The sequence below is a fragment of the Pan troglodytes genome, chromosome 5 (genome assembly GCF_028858775.2).
Source record: "Pan troglodytes isolate AG18354 chromosome 5, NHGRI_mPanTro3-v2.0_pri, whole genome shotgun sequence".
NCBI lineage: Eukaryota > Metazoa > Chordata > Mammalia > Primates > Hominidae > Pan > Pan troglodytes.
The window spans coordinates 137,181,606-137,187,055 of NC_072403.2; positions in this window are offsets into that span (position 1 = coordinate 137,181,606).

Here is a 5,450-nt window from a genome sequence, read left to right on the forward strand (position 1 = left end):
GCCCCTCTTCCTCTCTCCCCCTCCTCTTCCTCCTCCTCCTGTTCTTATTCCTCCTCCCCCTCCTCCTCCTGTTCTTATTCCTCCTCCCCCTCCTCCATATTCTCACGGTTTTCTCAGGACCTTCTGTCCAGCCTTCGCCTTCTTGGCCTTGGTGTCCGCTGCTTGGGCATTGCTCCGTCAGTGGCAGACACCTTGCTTGGCACATACTTGACACTCAGTACTCTTTATGAAAAATAAAGCTCTCCTTTCTAAATTTATGAACCTCGTTATTCTTCAGTTGACAGTGTAAAACCATGAAACTGGATGAGGTCACCTGGCAAGAGGGTGTGAATGAGGAAGAAAAGACACCCAAGACCTGAACCCCAACATTTAGACTTTGTGAGATCAAGAGGGAACAGCCAGTGAGGTAGGAAGAGGATTAGTAGGTAGGATAGTTGTGTCCTGGAAGCCATGTACAAAAATATTTCAAGAAGGAAGGAATATGGTCAACCAAGTCAATGTAAGGACCAAGGTTTGACTTCCAGACTTAGTAAATTCAATATTATTGGTTACCCTGACAAAAGTAGTTTTCAGTGTAGTGGGACAAGCAGAACCTAGTGAGATAATTCTGAAGAGAATAGGAGCAAGTATTACAGCACATTGGAGATGGGGTTGGGGTGCTGTTAACTAGTGGAGAGATTGTTTCAAAACAGGAGATATTATGTATGTTTATTTACTGATGAAGGGGATCTAGTAGAAAGGGAAACATTGATTATATAAGAGACAAAGAAGAGAAATATTTGAATGTCAGCCTTGAGTAAGGAAAAATATTCCCATCTGGTGTACAAGATAAAAGATGGGCTTTAGTTAGGAATATGGAGAATTCATTCAAATATTGGAGGAGGACAGAGTATAGGGTGACTAATCAGTCACACATGTGGTCATGGGAGGTTGTAGAAGTTCTCTTCTGATTGCTTCTATTTTCTCACCAAATTAGGAAGCAAAGTATAGGCTGGGATGTTATAATAACAAACAACCTCCTTATTTCCTGTATCTCAGCAGTTTAACACATCAAAGGTTTATTTCTCTCTCATGCTAAGTGTCTATTGTAGATCAGCTAGAGGATGCTGCTTGCTCTAACCTTACTCAGGGAGCTAGGAGGCTTTCTTTGCTCTCTTTTGCCAGAATTGGAAAAAAGAAAAGTGGCACTCTGGCTCTTAAAGCCTGTCTCTGGAAGTGATATATGACCTTTCGTCTACGTATCATTGGTGAAATAAGTAACACTGCCACGTCTAACTTCAAAGGGGGCCTGTGGAGTGCAATCTTGCTAGGCCTCTGGGAAGAAAGGAGGCTAGAATGTTTGTGAATAGAGGAGGAGGCATTTGAGGTTTAAGGAGTGATATAGTTTGGCTCTGTGACCCCACCCAAATATCATGTCAAACTGTAATCCTCAAAGTTGGAGGAGGGGCCTGGTGGGAGGTGATTGGATCATGGTGGCAGACTTCCCCCTTGCAGTTCTTGTGATAGTGAGTGAGTTCTCATGGGATCTGGTTAATGGTGTGTAGCACTTCTCCCCTTTGCTCTCTTTCTCTTCTGCTCTGCCAGGTGAAGACGATGCCTGCTTCTCCTTCACCTTCTACCATGATTGTGAGTTTCTGTAGCCATGCTTCCTGTACAGCCAATGAAATACCTTTTCTTTATAAATTACCTAGTCTCAAGTAGTTCTTTATAGCAATGCAAGAATGGACTAATACAAGGAGAAAGAAGGCATGAAATAATTTTTTTGAAGACTGGTTCAGCAACAAGATTAAATATGACTAAGAACCAAATAAATGCCAAGGACATTGGGGCTTGTATTAAACGTGGTTAGGATAATGACCTGGAAGCCATTTTTATGATGGTAAGTGGTGCTAAATAAAGGAAATATCAAGCCAGGTGTGGTTTGTGCCTTTATCCCAGCTACTTGGGAGGCTTAGATGGGAGGATCACTTGAGCCCAGAAGTTTGAAACTGCAGTGAGTTATGATCACTCCAGCTTGGGAAACAGAACCTGTCTCTAAAAAATTAAAAATTAAAAAATGGAGGGATCAAGGATTAAAAAGAAGGATCAAGAATCAGAGGCAAAGTCAGACAGTCCACTGGAGGAACACGAAAGCAAATGACCAAAAAGATCCAGGAGAATAAGGAAGATGAGGATGTTGGATTTGCTGAAGAATGTAGTAAGGGGCTTTCAAGAGATAGGTGCCATGAAGCAATGGGGCTGCAAGCTAGCTGGTGAATGTGCAGTGTAACCCTTATGGTTCCTTCTGAGCAGCCTTGTCTTCTTTTGCCAACAATGCATTGATTTCCTTTGAGCTCCTCCTGATTCATGCAGGCTTGATTTAGTTTCCATGGGTATTTCTGTCTGTATTTGCAACTTTCTTTGCAAAATACATGTGAGTTATCTTAACTTTGTGTAGTGAGCTGTAAAGAATTTCTCCAGTTTCCTAAGTGATCAGAAGTTGGAAGACGTCAAGTTGCTGAAAAATTATGAATTGAGTATAAATAGTTTTTGAGGGACACTATTTAAAGATGATATGGATTTTTGGAGGGGACATTACTATCTAAAAATAAATTGTTACTGTGAAAACTCAAAATATAGTGCCAACTTCTTGCTTTTGTAAACTGAAGATGTTCATCAGGGTTCGTAACAAGGTTTATTCCTACTATATCATTAAAGACACCAAGATGTTTGACTCTAGAAGGTGGAATAGTAGCCTCTTAAGGATATCTAATTTTTCCAGAGCTTGCAAATATTTCTATATTACATGGCAAAGGAGAATGGTAGCAAATGGAATTAACTTTGCTAATCAGCTGAACTTTAAATAGGGAGATTATCCTGGATTATCCCAATGAGTGAGATGTAATCTCAAGGGTTCTTAAAGATGGAAAAGGGAAGGAGAAGAGTGAATGCCAAAGGGATGTGATGGGAGACTCAACTGGCCATTGCTGGCTTTGAAGATAGAAGGGGCCATGAGCCAAGGAATGCAGGCAGACTCTAAAAGCTGAAAAAGACAGGAAAATTAGATTCTCCCCTAGAGCTTCCAGGAGGAAATGCAGTGTGGCCCGCCCCTCGATTTTAGCTTAATGCAGCCCATTTTGACCTCCAGAACTGTAAGATAATAAGTTTGTGCTAAGTTTATGGTAATTTGTTACAATAGTAATAGGAAACTAATACAGTGGATAATCATGTTGGATGTCCTGAATCCCTTTTTACCAAATACCCTTCTTCCGCTTTTCTGCTGAAGAAGGAAAATTGGAAAGCCTGTTTCTATTTCACAAAACCAAAGACATATTTCAATGATGTGTTGGTCAAGCATCTTCCTCTAGCATTAGGTTAGAGGAAATAAGAATCAATTTATTTCCACAGAAGGTGGTTCCATTTTAAAGCAGTGAGCAAGGAAGGAGATTTGGCACAATGTACTTGAGTCAATTGGAAGGAAAGATGTTTGAAATTAGAAGGCTCTCATTAGAGGGACTCTTTACTTGGATCCAATATACATTTCAGGGGAACCTGTGGATACCCTGAAATTGTCTACAACTTGTGTTGCTTATGAAATTTTTTTTGTTTAGAAGATTCTTAAAGTGGTCTGTGGCCAGAACAGGGGCAAAATCTGCCACTCTTGAGAAAGCTGCTATGTATCTGTGATGTAGTACACAAAACTCTGGACTCAGAGTGATAATAATCAAAGGTACAGCTAATTGAGCCTCTGTTAGTGTGAAGCATTGTTACATCTCTTATCTTGTTTTATTCTCTCATTATCACTCCAAGGTATTAATGATTCCACATTCCAGATGGGGAAACTGAGGTGCACCAAAGCTAAAGAATTGGCCTCAGTTTTTAGAGCCAGGAAACGGTGCAAGCACTGAAACTCTAGCCTGTCTCCTTCCAAATCTTTCTTTTTGTGGCACTTGGTGCTCCCCAGTGGCTATTAGTACCCAATTCTTAATGTTGTGGAAATTCAATGAGATTACATGCCTGGAATGGATTTTGTAAACTTATTTATATGAAGAATTGGGCAAGAAAATAGGTAGTGATAGATTGATCTGAGAAATTTTGTCAGAAAATATTCATAAGTCCATTCTGGGAGATTACTAAAGAGATTTGTTCCTTTAAGGTATTCAAGGAAGAAGTGCCGCATTGGCCTGCTGCATATTCCTTGATAAAAAAGGTTTACATCAGTTGTTCTCGACCCAGGTTGTTTTACTCAAAAGGGACATTTGGCAATATTGGAATACATTTTTAGTTGTTGCAGAAAAGAGGCAGAGGAGGAGAGGAGCAAATGAGAGGCAGAGGCCAGGGCTGCTGTTAAAATTCTTGCAGAGCACATGACAACCTTCTGCAACAAACAATTATCCAGCACAAAACATCAATAATGCTACAATTAGGAGACTACACTCTATATGTTTAAAAATGAGATGCTTAAACTTACTTTCCTTACATCATCAATAAATTATAATCAGGAGAAAATTGATGCTATGTTTATGAGTTATATAGTAACTGTGTGAATGAGTTATAAGGTAAGCAAATAAGTTTCACATAGTATCTCCTCTTTTAATTAGTGTAGAAAAACTCTCGAGCTTACCCCTGACAGAGACTGGAAAGATGAGAGGAATTAGAGGATGGCTTTGATCATTTATGTAATTAGGTTATAGTAGAGAAATTCAGTTCAAAGAAGATAAATGTAGGATATTAAGTCTGGGAGCGAAGGAACATTACAAAAGGAATGTTTGTTCAAGGGAAAGAGATTGGGCTTTGTTCTGTTTTGCCACTTTCTTGCCTGTGGCTAAGTATTACAGCACAGAAAAAAAAAAAAAAGTCAAAGGGTGCACACTACTTTCCCCATAAAATCAGGCATTCACTAAAGAGCCAACGGAGGGCTTTCTGTTCAAAGGAGCAGCAGCAGAGTGAACCAAGTCTCTGGTGGCTGAGAGTGATGGTGAAGACTTTGCTCTACAAAAGACGTGTCTTCCTTCCAGTTAACTTGAAGCTAAGCAATGACACTTTGGCCTTCAGGCTCGAAACCAATCACCATTAACAGATGTGTTGGAGCCACCTCTGGACACCTCAGACTTATGGAGTGGAGAAGTTCTGCATATATAAAAACAACGTTACTGTTTTGTTTTGTTTTAATTCTCTGAGTCCATAATCTCTTACACCAGTGTTTTAGTAAGCCTTCGGAACTTCTCCATGGATCACCATCTTAAGGGACTACAGTTTTTCTTAGTCATACAGCAGGCTTTAGCTACCCTACAACCCCATTTTTATCATATGGGATAGACTCAAACTTTTATCTTTTCAGAGTGACCAAAGCTACGGTTTGACTCTGCTTATCTACATGCATCATAAGGAATAAGGCAGGGTTTCAGGTGAATTTCACAGAGGACTTTGAGACCTGCCACTGCCTCTGGCAGCTGCTATGTGATGAATCA